Source organism: Triticum dicoccoides, chromosome 6B (assembly GCF_002162155.2).
Source record: "Triticum dicoccoides isolate Atlit2015 ecotype Zavitan chromosome 6B, WEW_v2.0, whole genome shotgun sequence".
NCBI lineage: Eukaryota > Viridiplantae > Streptophyta > Magnoliopsida > Poales > Poaceae > Triticum > Triticum dicoccoides.
In genome coordinates, this window is record NC_041391.1 from 537,156,645 (window position 1) to 537,174,597 (window position 17,953).

The window sequence follows — 17,953 nt, forward strand, 5'->3', positions numbered from 1 at the left end:
TGTGGCGAAAAGGAAAAACCTTGAAGTTATTCGGGAGTCCGGATACTTACGATCTCGCCAGGGGCTTGGCCCTTGGAGGCCAGTCCTCGTCGTCGTCACTGGCATTGGCAGAGCAGTCCGGGGGAAGAGTTTTTCCCTTATTGGACCCTTCGGCCTCCCTTGTTGGGGAGGCCTTCCTTTTCTTCCCTCCCCCCGCTAGGGGAGAGGCTTTCTTCTTCTCATCCTCGCCTTGGTGGGAGGAGTCGGCCTCGGATTCATCATCCGATAGCACCTGAAAACGGGAACTCTTCCGAGTCCCCGTGGCCTTCTTCTTGGCCTTCTTCTCCGGCACCATGTGGGGTGCCGGAGCCAGCAGCCCCGTTAGGCGGGCGTCCGCTGGGTCCTCTGGCAATGGGGCCGGACAGATAGTTCATTCGGCCTTCGCCAGCCAGTCCTGTCAAAGGTAAAGGGAGTTTAGATCCCGCATAGAGTCAAACTATGAAAAACAAATGGCAAAATCACTTACCTCGTCAGCTGGACGCTGCGAGCGGAATCCGCGATCTTCGGTAGTGGATGCGGGAGCCTCGGCGCCCTTGAACAGCACCTTCCAAACATCTTCGTACGTAGTGTCGAAGAGCCCGCTCAGAGTCTGGTGCTACGCCAGATCGAACTCCCACATGTTGAAGCCCCGTCGTTGGCACAGGAGAATCCGGCGGATGAGCATGACCTGGACTACATTGACAAGCTTGAGCTTCTTGTCCACCAGCTTCTGGATACAGGCTTGGAGTCCGGTCAGCTCCTCCGAATCCCCCCAGATCCGACCACTCTCTTTCCAGGAGGTGAGTCGTGTAGGGATGCCGGATCTGAATTCGGGGGCCACTGCCCAATCAGGGTCACGCGGCTCGGTGATGTAGAACCACCCCGATTGCCACCCCTTAATGGTTTCCACGAAAGTGCCCTCCAGCCACGTTACATGGGACATCCTGCCCACCATGGTGCCTCCGCACTCCGCTTGGCTGCCCTTCACAACCTTCGGCTTGACACTGAAGGTCTTGAGCCACAAGCCGAAGTGGGGCTGTATGCAGAGGAAGGCCTCGCACACGACGATAAACGCCGAGATGTTGAGGATGAAATTCGGGGCCAGATCATGGAAATCTAGGCCGTAGTAGAACATGAGCCCCCGGACAAAGGGATGAAGTGGGAAACCCAGTCCGCAGAGGAAATGGGGAAGAAATACTACCCTATCATGGGGCCTGGGGGTGGGGATGAGCTCTCCCTCGTCGGGGAGCCGGTGCGCGATGTCGCTGGACAAATATCCGGCGTCGCGCAGCTTCTAGATCTGCCCCTCCGTGACGGAGGAGGCCATCCACTTGCCTCCCGCTCCGGACATAGTTGGAGAAGGTTGAGGTGAGAAGTGCGGACTTGGGCGCTGGAGCTCGAGTTCGCGGAGATGGATAAGCCAAGGAGGAAGAAGGCGCAGGTAAAAGGGTTGGATATTTATCCCCTTATATGGGCGGACAAAAACATGTGTCCCCACTGGCCTGGTAAAACTCGCTTATCTCCCAAGCGTCAAAATCAATGGCGCGGTTGGGTTACCCACGTCCGTATTGATGGGAATCCCGAAATAAGGGGAACACGATCTCTGCTTCGACAGGACGTGCCAAGGAAACCGCTTCGCTAAACGCGCTGAGGTGGAACAACAAAAACGATTTGAGTAAAGGCTTGGTAGTGGTGTGACGTCACGCCACAAAATACGTCAGTAGATTGAACTTGTGTAATATTATTCTCTCTACGGTGGTACGTGGAATTTATTTTTGCAGAGCCGGACGCTATCCTGATGTTCACAATCTTCTATAAATTATTCGGAGGAAGAACCCGCCTTGTAATGCCGAAGACAACATGCGCGCCGGACTCGTCGTCATTGAAGCCTGGTTCAGGGGCTACTGAGGGAGTTCCGGACTAGGGGGTGTCCGGATAGCCGGACTATCGTGATCGGTCGGACTCCAAGACTATGAAGATACAAGATTGAAGACTTCGTCCCGTGTCCGGATGGGACTTTCCTTGGCGTGGAAGGCAAGCTTGGCAATACGGATATGTAGATCTCCTACCATTGTAACCGACTCTGTGTAACCCTAGCCCTCTCCGGTGTCTATATAAACTGGATGGCTTTAGTCCATAGGACGAACAACAATCATACCATAGGCTAGCTTCTAGGGTTTAGCCTCCTTGATCTCGTGGTAGATCTACTCTTGTAACACACATCATCAATATTAATCAAGCAGGACGTAGGGTTTTACCTCCATCAAGAGGGCCCGAACCTGGGTAAAACATCGTGTCCCTTGTCTCTTGTTACCATCCGCCTAGACGCACAGTTCGGGACCCCCTACCCGAGATCCGCCGGTTTTGACACCGACAGTTAGGGTTAGGGAAAGAAGTTGGACATGGGGATTATTTTCCCGGACTCACAAAAATGTGAGGAATTTGACAAAAATAGACTGAGGATTTTTTAGAGGAAGTAAAATCCACACCTGTTGGATTTAACTCACACAAGTTTTAATTTCGAAACCCATTCGAATGAACTCCAAATGGGTTGAAATTATAAGGGGTGACCCTACACACCAGATGTGATTTATGGGCAGATTTGGAACATTTATGGAGAAGTAAAATTGCAGCTCAATTTTACTAAAAGGTCAAAAAGGAAGGATAGAAGCTTGAGTCAGACAAAAGAAGAGTTGAAGAATAATGCAAATGTGTTATGGGTGATTTCCAGTTAATGGAATATTTATTGTAGCTCCCTAATAATATTGGGAGTATATGTTCTAAAGAGAAATCACCATTGTGAATATCCCTCAATTTAAATGGACCGAGGATCCACACAATTTATTTAGAAGAGTTATAAAAATTAATGATACGATGGCATGATGACATGATGCAAATGCAAAAATAAATAGAGCAAGCACAAATAAAAACACATGGAGGTCACAAAAATATGGAAGTCTTCTGGATCGTCGGTCTTGGGCGTTACACCTACGAACCGGAGGCCCAGCCCGAATTGCTGTTTTTTTGCCTATTTCAGTGTTTCGAAGAAAAGCAATATCAAACGGAGTCCAAATGGGATGAAACCTTCGGGAGCAATCTTTTTGGAACAAATGCCAACCAGGAGACTTGGAGTGGACATCAAGCTACAAACGAGGCGGCCACCAAGGTTCCCGGCGCGCCCCCCACCCTCGTGGGCCCCTCGAGCGTCATTCGGCATACTTCTTTCGTCTATATATACTCCCGTACCCTGAAAACATCAGGGAGCACCACGAAAACCTAATTCCACTGCCGCAACCTTCTGTATCCGCGAGATCCCATCTTGGAGCCTTTGTCGGCGCTCCACCAGAGGGGGAATCGACCATGGAGGGCCTCTACATCATCTCCAAGGCCTCTCTGATGAGTTGTGAGTAGTTTACCACAGACCTTCGGGTCCATAGTTATTAGCTAGATGGCTTCTTCTCTCTCTTTGATTCTCAATACAAAGTTCTCCTCGATCTTCTTGAAGATCTATTCGATGTAACTCTTTTTGCGGTGTGTTTGTCGAGATCCGATGAATTATAGGTTTATGATCAAGTTTATATATGAGAAATATTTGAATCTCCTCTGAATTGTTTTATGTGTGATTAAGTTATCTTTGCAAGTCTCTTCGAATTATCAGTTTGGTTTGGCCTACTAGATTGATCTTTCTTGCAATGGGAGGAGTGCTTAGCTTTGGGTTCAATCTTGTGGTGTCCTTTCCCAGTGACAGCAGGGGCAGCAAGGCACGTATTGTATTGTTGCCATCGAGGATAAAAAGATGGGGTTTATATCATATTGCATGAGTTTATCCCTCTACATCATGTCATCTTTCTTAATGCGTTACTATCTTCTTCTTGAACTTAATACTCTAGATGCAGGCAGGAGTTGGTCGATGTGTAGAGTAATAGTAGTAGATGCAGAATCGTTTCGGTCTACTTGTCACGGACTGATGCCTATATACATGATCATGCCTAGATAATCTGATAACTATGCGCTTTTCTATCAATTGCTCGACAGTAATTTGTTCACCCACCGTAATACCTATGCTATATTGAGAGAAGCCACTAGTGAAACCTATGGCCCCCGTGTCTATCTTTTATCATATAAGTTTTTCATCTATCTTTTATTTGCATCTTTTACTTTCCAATCTATATCATAAAAGTACCAAAAATATTTATCTTATCTTATTATCTCTATCAGATCTCACTTTCGCAAGTTACCGTGAAGGGATTGACAACCCCTTTATTGCGCTGGTTGCGAGGTTCTTGTTTGTTTGTGTAGGTGCGTGGGACTTTTGAGGAGCCTCCTACTGGATTGATACCTTGGTTCTCAAAAACTGAGGGAAATAATTACGCTACTTTGCTGCATCACCCTTTCCTCTTCAAGGGAAAAACCAACGCATGCTCAAGAGGTAGCAATTAGCATGTGTGCCCGTGTGCGTTTTTGCGTTAATAATTAGAAGATCACAAAACACACGGTTTCTATGGCATACCCATGTGCGTTTTTTTGCGTTAATGATCCATAAGTCAGTTACTTGTGCGATGTTTCCTAATAAACCAGGTGTACCATTGACCGAAAAAAATCAACTACACATGTACATTTTTTTGGAGACGGGATCTACCAATTTTCTGTTTTCTCGCACACGAGTATTTTATGCGCTTCATCTATGTTGTGTGTTTTCCCCGCCCAAGTTTCAAGTTTCGCAGCGAAATTTTCATTAGGTGCGCGATTTCAAAATTTATTCCTCCAACCACATCTCCACCCATCAAATTTCCTCAGTATCCCCCTCCCCCGCGTCTCCCCCTACCGGCAGCTCAAACCGTTGCTGCCGCAACCACATCTACGTTCTGCTTGCATCCAGTCAGGTAACCCATCGATCTCTATCATGGCCCCGGCCTGATTGCTTAAATGGCGCCTGCGAAACATCCTCATGCCTCTAAATCCCCACCTACCCTACCTCCAGAGCATCGTCGTGCAAGCCCAACCACATATCACGTGGAGGTCGAGGAGCTGATGGCGGTCCATGGAGCGATGGCCACTATGCGTGTTGACCCGGAGGAACACCTCGCCTCCGCCGCCGCCGACATGGTGCAGGCTCTGGCCCAGATGAAGTGCTCTAGCGACTACCCCCCAGGACTTAACAGGTATGATCTGACCAGCTAAATCTTACCAATACCACTTTCAATGGCTATGTTTTGTACGGTTGATGTATTAAGCATGTTTGTGCCTTGTTTATTTCAGTACTGCACACTGTGTGATGTTCAAGTATTAACTGTCGATCTCAATTTCACCAATACCAGCAACAGACTTACAATACATGACTCAAGATATCACTAGGGATGCTTCCCATTTACTATTTTTGATGGATGTTAATCTTGTTGCACTTAACATGCCTGCCCATATACTTACGCAGGGTCATAACAGCCAATGCTGCTTTTTGCCATCGAGGTTAGCTACATCCCATGTCTTACAGTATTTTACAGCATTCGTGCAATTACAGTTTAACTTCTACCATTTACTGGTTGCCTATAGGTACACATGTCAGTGGCACTGATCCATGCTTCGACCCGGAGGAATAGCTCGCCTCCACCACCACTGACTTTGGGAGGGCTCTGGCCAAGATGAAGTGCCCCAACAACTACCTCTCAGGACTTACCAAGTATGTACTCTCCAGTTCAATCTTACCAATAATAGATGCAATTAATAGCTATGTTTTATACGGTCGATGTATTAAGCATGTTGTAGTAAACATGTCTAACACAATCTAGCTACATTCCCTACCTTTTTTATAAACAACTAGGCCATTCTCTGCTCTGGCAGCATCTGCCTTGTGATGTTTAACTCTGTCAATTGCATTTTTATCAGTACCGGTTTCAATGGCTATTAAGCCAGTTTGTAATTAACAGTTGAATCCATTTTTAAACAGTTGTATTTCAATGACTACAAACTTACAAGACATGACTTAGGATGTTGTTAAGCCTGTTGCAATTAATAGTTGTATCAATTTTTTAATCTGTCCCTTTGCTACCATGCTACTCTCCGCAATGAACATATACTAGAGATGCTGCCCATTTGCTATTTTTGGTGGATGCTAACCTTGTTGTACTTAACATGCCTTTCCATGTACTTATGCAGGGCCATAACGGGCGATGTTGTTGTTTGCCGTTGAGGTTAGCTGTATCCCATGTCTTACAGTATTTCACATCATTTGTGCAATTGCAGTTTGGCTTCTAACATTTACTTGCTTCTTGTAGGTACACAGGTCGGCGGCGCTGATCCACGCTTCGACCCGGAGGAAGAGCTCGCCTCCGCCGCCGCTGACTTTGGGCGGGCTCTGGCCAAGATGAAGTGCCCCAACAACTACCTCTCGTGACTTACCAAGTATAAACTCACCAGTTCAATCTTACCAATACCAGTTGCAATTAATGGCTATGTTTTGTACGGTTGATGTATTAAGCATGTTGTAGTAAACATGCCTAACACGTTTTAGCTATTTTCCCTACCTTTTTATAGACAACTGGACCATTATCTGCTCTGGCAGCACCTGCCTTGTGATGTTTAACTCTGCCAATTGCATTTTTGTCACTACCAGTTTCAATGGCCATTAAGCCTGTTGCAATTAACAGTTGTATCCATTTTTAAACAATTGTATTTCAATGGCTACGAACTTACAAAACATGACTTACGATGTTGTTAAGCCTGTTGCAATTAATAGTTGTATCCATTTTTTAATTTGTCCAGTTGCTACCATGCTACTCTTTCGCAATAAAGATATCACTGCAGATGCTGCCGTTTTATTACCATTTGCTATTTTTGGTGGATGTTAACCCTATTGTAGTTAACATTGGATTTCCATGTACTTACACAGGGCTACAATGGGCGATGTTGTTGTTTGTCGTCGAGGTTAGCTGCATCCAATGTCTTATACACCATTTGTTCCTAAATATAAGTATTTTTAGAGATTCCAATATAGACTACATAAGAAGCAAAATGAGTGAATCTAGATTCTAATCTAAACTATATCTATAATTCTATATACATCCGCATGTAGTTCATATTAAAATCTCTAAAAATACTTGTACTTAGGAACATAGGTAGTTGTATTTTACATCATTTGTGCAATCTCAGTTTAGCTTCTAACATTTACTGGTTGCTTGTAGGTACATGAAGGAAATATGCCCTAGAGGCAATAATAAAGTTGTTATTTATATTTCCTTATATCATGATAAATGTTTATTATTCATGCTAGAATTGTATTAAACGAAAACTTAGTACATGTGTGAATACATAGATAAAATAAAGTGTCCCTAGTATGCCTCTACTTGACTAGCTCGTTAATCAAAGATGGTTATGTTTCCTGACCATAGACATGTGTTGTCATTTGATGAATGGGATCACATCATTAGAGAATGATGTGATGGACAAGACCCATCCATTAGCTTAGCATAATGATCGTTAAGTTTTATTGTTATTGCTTTCTTCATGACTTATACATGTTCCTCTGACTATGAGATTATGCAACTCCCGAATACCGGAGGAACACCTTGTGTGCTATCAAATGTCACAACATAACTGAGTGATTATAAAGATGTTGAACTCGAACGTGTGCTGAACTCGGAGGTGTCGTACGTTCGGTACTAGATCGGTTGGATCGTGAAGACGTTCGACTACAACCGCGTTAACCTAACACTTCCGCTTTCGGTCTACGAAGGTACGTGGACACAATCTCCCCCTCCCGTTGCTATGCATCTCCTAGATAGATCTTGTGTGATCATAGGAATTTTTTTTAAATTGCATGCTACGTTCCCCAACGGTACATATATGAGTGGTATTGATCCACGCTTCGATCCTTTTCATGTATGGGCAATGAGATATTCATGAACAAGCGTCAAGTGAGGAAACTAAGAATGATTGTTAGGCGAAAGAAACAGGTGATGGGAATTAAGCTCTTTATTTACACTTTGTCCAAGACAACAGTGAACTTTAGGATGGTAAGTAATGTGTTGCCTTTTCCCCTGCCCACAACAAGCTACTCTATTAGACCTTAGTATCTGATATTTTTCTTTTTTTAGTGGTTTCCGAAGCTATTTACTGATGATTACCTTGCAAACTACATGACCGGAGAGGAGGCAACTAAGGTTAAAGTATATAATTCTTGCTACCATGATAATGCTCTAGAAGTCTTCCTGAAGGCGGTGAAGGATGGGCGGGCGATCGTCACAAGGGGTTGGACAAAAGTTGTTTGTGCCTATGGCATGCAGGAAGGCACATTATGGGCATTCCGCTTCTTCAACACCATCGACAGTCAAAATGATTTACACTTGTCTCTTCACCTTTACCGCCTCTAAATATTATGGTTCATCATAGTTAATTGTTGTCTAATCCTGTAATTACTGAACATATTATACTGACAATTTTATTTATGGATTCGTTGTTGAACCATTGTGCTGAGAATTTGAATTGCATATTCCATATTTCAAAATTTCCAATTCGAATAATAAATTATAGGCAAAAATAAAAATATACAGGAGTGAATAAAATAATGTGCACACGTTAGAAAGAAAACACCGTGTGCGATGAAAAAAAGAGAACAGGCGGTTCTTTGACGTGAAACCTTTGCGATGCCCAACAGACGCACACACGGTTTCGTCTCATATGCATGTGCGATTCATGATAATGCGGCAAATATTTCAAACCACTGTGCGTGTGTGATAGGAATACCAATCGCACACAGTTATGAAAATGGACACGTTGGCATTAGTAGAGGCACTGCGCATATTTTACATTCTTGAACCATGTGAGATAACATACCTATCACAAACATATCGGTAGATTAAATGTTGATGTCCATCTTTTTCACACGACTATAGCGGCGTAATCGTTTGAAATGTCTGTCTGATCAGAAACATAACGTCGAGATGTAACATGTGGGACTGGGGCGGCTTCTCATACGTTTATTCTACGGTCGTCAGTAGCCGCTCGCCCTTCCCTGACGGTTTCTAGGTCGTATGGGAAGGACCCCCCTATCGCCCACACTCACTTGGCGATGGTTCCAAATGATGTCGTGGAAAGGGGTTAAAAACCGTTTGTATAGCACCTTACGGTACCAGTGTCACCCTTTCCTCTTCAAGGGAAAAATCAACGCAAGCTCAAGAAGTAGCACTTGTGCATGCCCAAACAAATGCTTGTAAAACTCATTAATATGAGATACTAGTTCAACCTCCTCAGAAATTACATGCCCCTCATTTATCAAGGATGACATGATTTTTTTTCTTCCACTAGATTTGAGCTGGAAGTATATGGTATTCCCATCCCCTTCTTTCAAACCTTTCTCCTTTGATATCTATTCTCCATTTCATCTCCTCATCTACGTACAATTTCTAGAGATTTGATTCATAAGTCATTTTGAGTTGTCTCTCTCCAATAGTAAGACAAGAGATCTCACTCTTCTATCCAATTCATCTAGTTCAATTAACAACTTTTCTCTGATGTTCATATACAACTTCCAAGTTAAAATGCCAGACTTTTAAATTTCCTCCCAACCCTCTAGTTTTTTTCTGCCAGAGATCAATGTCATGTTTGCAGAAGGTGCCAACATACCAACTTTTCATAACCACTTCATGGAAACTTTCTCTCTCTACCCAACAATTCTCATATCTAAATATTTTGTTATGAGCAGGAGGGGTCCTAGTTGACAGATGTAATGGAACATGATCAAAGAGGTCTTTGTTTAGTCCCACTATAGTTGCAAGAGGAAAAGAAGAATCCCAATTTGAGGAAACTAAAATCCTATCTAGTTTCTCAAAGGTGGGCTCCTCCAATTTATTAGGCTAGGTATACAGCCTGTTGTGCAAAGCTTATTCTTTCAAACCATCAACCTCAATAATGGAATTAAAAGTATATATCCATATAGATAAAAATAGGGGTTGTTCTTCTCACTACATATCTTGACGATGTTAAAATCGCCACCTAGCAAGAAGGATCCTTTGCTTTTATTACACAATTGTGCAGATTTGGCTAGGAAATGGACCTTCCCTGCATGTTGTGTTGGACCATAAACTGTTGCTAGTAGCATCTCATTGTGGTTTTTTTGTCCCTGATATGCATGCTAACATAATTAATGATCGCCATACTCTCTACCAACTACATAAAAAATATCTTAATCAACACCCTGTAAATTTCCTCATGATCCACCAGTAGGAGCCAGGTGTTGCCGATGAAAAACTGTAGGGTCTTAGATTCTCCTTTGCCATTGTATATTAAAATACTTTGTTGTTGTCGCATTGAGACAAATGAATTGGACAACGACAACGACAGGGACACCTTGTCCAGAAATAAAAATCCTGCAATTCCAGAAAAGACCTGGTATAGTTAACCATTCTTTTTGGGGGCCTATCCTTTTTTAGCCCCCTGAACCCTAAAAACAGGGGAGCACAACTTGTACATTTTCCCATATGATTTAATTAGCTTAGCCTTTTCCAAGAAAGCATATAAATGAGTGGCACTATCATCCCACTATCACTATCACACTCAGCAAGTACACTTTCTTCATTATTACATTCAGGTTTAATAATGCTTTTATCAATTTTAGTGACATCTATCAAATAAAGCCTAGAAGTTTCAAGAGATTTATCACACATATCAGTTTCTCATGTTCATCATTATTATAATAAGAAACACCTAATTTATCAGTTATATCAGAAACAATGGTGTTATCTAAGTTAAGCATGATAGGGACATGCATGGTATCAATACCTTGGATAGTGTTTTTCTCTGACACCCTCTTCATAGCTAATTTAGTTCTGTTAGCATCCTACCAACCAACCAGTCTGTCATTCCTACTAATTTCTCTAGCAGGGATGGAAGCACTGGCCCTAACTTTGCCTACTGCAATAACATGTTTAACTTGTGTTCCAAAAGAATATCGGAACTCTGGATTTCCGCCAGGCCAGAAAATTAATGATCCGCTTTATCTAAACAGAAAATAGAAGGAAAAAGCATATGAACCATGTTTGAGCATCTCGAAGAAAAAGATCTTTGAATCTCCCCGTGTTGCACCACTCTAAACCCAATCCATATGTGTGGCGAAAATGAGGTTATCCGAACATGTCTGTTAGGGTACAACAATCCGGCTCTTGTCCCCCTCCTTGCCCTCCGGCCTGCTCTCTTTCTCCTCTCCTCTATTATGTCATCGCCCATGCCACACCCTCCTCGTCCTGTCCCCACCTGGAGCACTGCCGATGTCCTCTATTCGGTCCCCACCCGGAGCACCACCTTCCGAAGTTGTCGCAATCCCAAACATGGTCGCCACCTTGGATGCCACCCCAGTACATCCTAGTCCTCCCAACCGTCATCTCCATACACCTCATTCACCACATGCTCGACGAAATACTCTTTTGACCTTTTTTGCACATTTGTGGGGACAGCAATGGAGTCAAGTTTGTTTCCCTAAATAATGAGTTTATTACAACAAGTTCTTCAATTATTTGTCATCACCTTGTAGTGTCATCATTATCATCCAATGACGGCATACTACTAGGTGATGATGATGATGATGATGATGATGAGCACCCTCGAAGCAATGGAGAAGGAAAAGGAGCACATTCCTAGGTTCAACGTTTGGCAGGATAATTGTTACTAGGAATAGGACAAAGGACCATATGATCTCTACAACTACTACTTCAAAGCCCAGATATATCATGAGGGCTTCTTTTGACGTCGCTACTAGATGTGCAAGTGTCTGTTCTTTCGCATAATGGAGGTTGTGAAGGATTATATGACAGTTCACATCAATGAAGGATACTTTACACTGACTAGTAATCATGCACGTGCAACGCACGTATAATCGCAAAAAGAAATTTTCCAATTTATCCTAGTTAGGAGACAATCATAAAATGATCAAGTGCAATAATGTAACTCCAATCTTAATTTGAGCTAAATATAGCTTTGCAGATATTTTTCTTTCCATATGAGCACCATGTCTCCCGCCGAACATGCGCACGCAATGGACTTCTCAACCATACAGACAGACTTAACAAAAACACATTACATACAACAGCACCTTAGTCAATTTCGTCACACAGATTGATAGTCAAGTAACACACAGACAGAAACTTGGTCATAGGCTCTGGATCCATATTATACAACAAAATGTGAAAGTAAGTTAGACATGAAATCTCAAAACTGTACCAAACTAAGTGCATAGACATGAAAAAAAAAATGCTTTGCTCCAAACATGTGTGATTGAGTTGCATGTTCAGAGTAGGTTACACATCCCAAGCAATAAAACTCCAGGTACCTACTTGGTTCCAAGGAAACAAAACTGCATACTGTTCATACTATACTAACTAATATGAAATAACAACAGTGCCGGATTGTAGCACCATTATGCACATTATTATGGTTCAAGAATAATCTATAGTTCCATGTCATTTTTGCAAGGAATACAAATTATAAATCGGGAAGGAAAATAAAACTGTATTGTGTTTGTTGTGTAAAGAACAATTATTATGGACCAGATACATTTTACTGCTGACCTTGGCTCAAAAATTGGAAGAGAATAAACAAGAGTACAAAATAAAACACTGGGGGCTTAGTGACCTAAGTGCCATGTCATAACCTATGTAATGCTTTTGGAAGTATACCAGAGTGTTCCTTTTGTGAGAGCAGGGGAACTTGCAAAGAATGTTTTCATGTAAATGAACGAAATTGATCTTGTTCCTAATTATAAAATATTTTTAAACATTTTGCCCTTTTTAACATGCTATATACTCAGTACCCAAACAAAATCATGTAGCAACCGAAAAGGTATAGGCAGAACACGTACTCTATCAGAAGTGAACTTTGGTTCCGACAAAATCTAGGTTGAGGCTTTGAGTACATTTGCAAGAACACACGCATATCCAGAATGTTTAGCTGATATATCATTTCAGAGAAAATCTGCACCACTGGGGAAATAGCAAGCTATCTGATGGATATAATTTTTGCTCAGCCAAATATCAGACAAAATCTGAAGTAATAACTGAAATTGAGAAGGCCATAAGAAATCACTGTGCAGCTACATCTTCAACTATACACATAACATAGCAATATTGGGCACTACAGGCAAAGATATGATAAGATGAAGATGCTCCTCTGATCGTCTGAACTGACAAGCTGACATATAACAGTCATTTTTTCTTTGAGAAAATTTAATAGGTGCACATCGCTGCAAAAAGATTGGGAAATTTAATAGGTCGACAAAAAATTCTGAAAAAAAACAGTCAATAAAATAGGCATATGTCAAGGTTATTTGCATCAACATAACAAATGATATACCATCAAAAACATCATCTCAAATATCAAATATGTAAGCTTCACAAATTGCCTATGCAAGTATATACACCACTAAGTTTGTTCGCATGATCCAGCATCACGTCTTTGTACAATAATGCCATACAACGGTGTCATTTAACCAAATACATTAATTTCAAGAGGGTTCGAAAATTTGGTATTTGTGCATTTGTTTTTGGCACAAATCTCTCTCTGACTGAAAAAATCACGCAATGATCATTATCAAATAGGCATTGCAAACTCACTCCAATAGCATTACCAAAATACCAAAAATATTCCTAGCAATCCTTGAAGATAGAGGGGGCATTTCATCATGTCACAATCTAGTCGTTGGAATCAGTTCTTCAATAAGACAGTAGCGATAATTGTTGTAGATAAAGTAGACATTTCTCCAAGGAATTTTCATGTATTTTGAAAATGAAGCGTCAAATGGAATAGTGAAAAACAAGGAAACCACACCTTGACGTTCCAGATCTAGGAAGCATTAGATGTAGTGGTTGATTGCAAGTAGATAACCGTTGCAGTACAGTGTGAATAAAAAACAAACAGAAAAATCTTATTATTTATGAACCGTGGTTCCACTTCCTTCCTTATAGTAGCAAGCATGATGAAGTACCTTTGACTGGAAAGAAAAGATGTCTTCAGTAAGTTTTGCTGTATTGTCAGTTTATTATTTGCAAATTACACGAAATCCGATAAGCCATGCAAGAGACCACTACATAGTTGAAGCTTATCATCAGTAAACCTCGCATTCGATTTCTCACTATCAATTGCACAGGAGAGTATAATCCACAGAAATTTCGAAAGTGAAGGAAATCAGTGAGCGGAGATGGGGGTGGAGAGCTGACCGACAGTGGAAGAGGCCTTTGAGATTGGTGTGGCTCACGCGGAGGAGCATATCTTCCTGAATGTAAAATTAATAAAAGCCTAGTCAACCCAATTGCACAACACAAACCAATCTCCTTTTTTTCAGATGGTAGATGTCAATAGCATCTCATTCAACTTGACAGGAAATGGCACTTCTGAAGAATGTCAAACAATACGCATGCCTAGCACTACTTCTGAAGAATGTCAAACAATACGCATGCCTGTAATTGACAGTTCCCATTTCAGACCCCCGTTCACCATATTTAGTGATAAGAACGTCTGACCTGGACGGATCCTCTAATAAAACCAACGCCAGCTTCCAATTCCTTCACCAAAGGCATGCCACCTCCAAGATGTTATTAGCAGAGAAAAGCAACTGCGTACCTCTGGAACAATTAGATCAAAATATCACTGCACGATTCAGAGCGGTTTGCCTGACGCATTCGGAGCGGGAGGCACTGCTTGGTGCGGACGTCGATGCGCGGCACGATGTCCATGAGCGGATCCGGTAGCAGGCGGGGCGACCTCTCTGCGGCAACCTCGTCCTCCTCCCCGCATCTGACAGGGCTATCAGGCGAGACCACAGAGGAGCGGCAGGCGTCGACCCGCGACACACGCGTAAGGAGAGGCCGCCGGCTAGAGGTGTGTGGTGACGGCGTGCGTGGGGCGGCGGCAGATAGGAGGAGCGGCGGTGAAGGTGGCGTCGAGGAGGGCCGGCGGTGGGGCGGCGCAGGTTACTGGCTTGAGAGCATGCTCCGGCGGGCGATGCACCGGTGCGACGGCGGATAGGAGGAACGGTGGTGAAGATGGCGTCCAGGAGGGCCGGCGGTGGGGCGGCGCAGGTCGCCGGCGTGAGAGCATGCTTCGGCAGGCGACGCACCAGTGCGGCGGCGCGCGTGGCGCGGCGGCCGGTCGGACGGACGACGGCAGCGGGCGAAGGAGAGAAACGGGAGAGGAGAGGGAGGCGTTTGGGCGGACAGCCGGCAGCGCCGGCGACGCGTGGTCTAGGCGAGGCCCAGCGGCGGCGGACGGTGCCAGATCGGGCAAGCAAGCCTGGCGCTCCGGAGGAGAAGATGAGATTAATTGGGAGGGAGATCGAGCGTGAGGCCTGGAGCAGAGAAATTAGCGGGATAAACAGCTCGTCAACGCGATTCGGGTGGAATCAATCCGGGACGCGGAGCGCTAGGACAATTGGCAGACCGCGGCGTCTGCTCGGCAGAACATCTGATCTAAACCGTTGATCTGGGTGGCAGACCATTTACATAATATGGACAGTAGGATATGTTTAATTTGATTTGATCGGAGGGTCCTGCTTATCCCGTGTACAATTTGTTGTGTGGCTTTAGGGGAGTTTATGTTTGCTCTTTTAATAGTAGTATAGAAGTATAGATATAGATGAGAAAATTTAATAGATGCACATCACTGCAAAAAGATTGGGAAATTTAATAGGTCGACAAAAAATTCTGAAAAAAAACAGTCAATAAAATAGGCATATGTCAAGGTTATTTGCATCAACATAACAAATGATATACCATCAAAAACATCATCTCAAATATCAAATATGTAAGCTTCACAAATTGCCTATGCAAGTATATACACCACTAAGTTTGTTCGCATGATCCAGCATCACGTCTTTGTACAATAATGCCATACAACGGTGTCATTTAACCAAATACATTAATTTCAAGAGGGTTCGAAAATTTGGTATTTGTGCATTTGTTTTTGGCACAAATCTCTCTCTGACTGAAAAAATCACGCAATGATTATTATCAAATAGGCGTTGCAAACTCACTCCAATAGCATTACCAAAATACCAAAAATATTCCTAGCAATCCTTGAAGATAGAGGGGGCATTTCATCATGTCACAATCTAGTCGTTGGAATCAGTTCTTCAATAAGACAGTAGCGATAATTGTTGTAGATAAAGTAGACATTTCACCAAGGAATTTTCATGTATTTTGAAAATGAAGCGTCAAATGGAATAGTGAAAAACAAGGAAACCACACCTTGACGTTCCAGATCTAGGAAGCATTAGATGTAGTGGTTGATTGCAAGTAGATAACCGTTGCAGTACAGTGTGAATAAAAAACAGACAGAAAAATCTTATTATTTATGAACCGTGGTTCCACTTCCTTCCTTATAGTAGCAAGCATGATGAAGTACCTTTGACTGGAAAGAAAAGATGTCTTCAGTAAGTTTTGCTGTATTGTCAGTTTATTATTTGCAAATTACACGAAATCCGATAAGCCATGCAAGAGACCACTACATAGTTGAAGCTTATCATCAGTAAACCTCGCATTCGATTTCTCACTATCAATTGCACAGGAGAGTATAATCCACAGAAATTTCGAAAGTGAAGGAAATCAGTGAGCGGAGATGGGGGTGGAGAGCTGACCGACAGTGGAAGAGGCCTTTGAGATTGGTGTGGCTCACGCGGAGGAGCATATCTTCCTGAATGTAAAATTAATAAAAGCCTAGTCAACCCAATTGCACAACACAAACCAATCTCCTTTTTTTCAGATGGTAGATGTCAATAGCATCTCATTCAACTTGACAGGAAATGGCACTTTTGAAGAATGTCAAACAATACGCATGCCTAGCACTACTTCTGAAGAATGTCAAACAATACGCATGCCTGTAATTGACAGTTCCCATTTCAGACCCCCGTTCACCATATTTAGTGATAAGAACGTCTGACCTGGACGGATCCTCTAATAAAACCAACGCCAGCTTCCAATTCCTTCACCAAAGGCATGCCACCTCCAAGATGTTATTAGCAGAGAAAAGCAACTGCGTACCTCTGGAACAATTAGATCAAAATATCACTGCACGATTCAGAGCGGTTTGCCTGACGCATTCGGAGCGGGAGGCACTGCTTGGTGCCGACGTCGATGCGCGGCACGATGTCCATGAGCGGATCCGGTAGCAGGCGGGGCGACCTCTCTGCGGCGACCTCGTCCTCCTCCCCGCATCTGACAGGGCTATCAGGCGAGACCACAGAGGAGCGGCAGGCGTCGACCCGCGACACACGCGTAAGGAGAGGCCGCCGGCTAGAGGTGTGTGGTGACGGCGTGCGTGGGGCGGCGGCAGATAGGAGGAGCGGCGGTGAAGGTGGCGTCGAGGAGGGCCGGCGGTGGGGCGGCGCAGGTCACTGGCTTGAGAGCATGCTCCGGCGGGCGATGCACCGGTGCGACGGCGGATAGGAGGAACGGTGGTGAAGATGGCGTCCAGGAGGGCCGGCAGTGGGGCGGCGCAGGTCGCCGGCGTGAGAGCATGCTTCGGCAGGCGACGCACCGGTGCGGCGGCGCGCGTGGCGCGGCGGCCGGTCGGACGGACGACGGCAACGGGCGAAGGAGAGAAACGGGAGAGGAGAGGGAGGCGTTTGGGCGGACAGCCGGCAGCGCCGGCGACGCGTGGTCTAGGCGAGGCCCAGCGGCGGCGGACGGTGCCAGATCGGGCAAGCAAGCCTGGCGCTCCGGAGGAGAAGATGAGATTAATTGGGAGGGAGATCGAGCGTGAGGCCTGGAGCAGAGAAATTAGCGGGATAAACAGCTCGTCAACGCGATTCGGGTGGAATCAATCCGGGACGCGGAGCGCTAGGACAATTGGCAAACCGCGGCGTCTGCTCGGCAGAACATCTGATCTAAACCGTTGATCTGGGTGGCAGACCATTTACATAATATGGACAGTAGGATATGTTTAATTTGATTTGATCGGA

At 44.0% G+C, this 17,953-nt stretch overlaps 2 long non-coding RNA genes across 2 annotated transcripts; both read right to left on the bottom strand.

The window, feature by feature from the left end:
• Window positions 1-12,098: 12,098 nt before the first annotated feature.
• Window positions 12,099-15,361, bottom strand: LOC119323330. The gene is made up of 2 exons (XR_005156264.1): window positions 14,217-15,361; window positions 12,099-13,990 (listed from the first exon to the last, which is right to left on the bottom strand). It is a non-coding gene; the product is annotated as an uncharacterized LOC119323330 (long non-coding RNA).
• A 270-nt stretch (window positions 15,362-15,631) lies between these two features.
• Window positions 15,632-17,860, bottom strand: LOC119323329. Its single transcript, XR_005156263.1, has 2 exons — window positions 16,631-17,860; window positions 15,632-16,404 (listed from the first exon to the last, which is right to left on the bottom strand). It is a non-coding gene; the product is annotated as an uncharacterized LOC119323329 (long non-coding RNA).
• Between the last annotated feature and the right edge of the window lie 93 nt (window positions 17,861-17,953).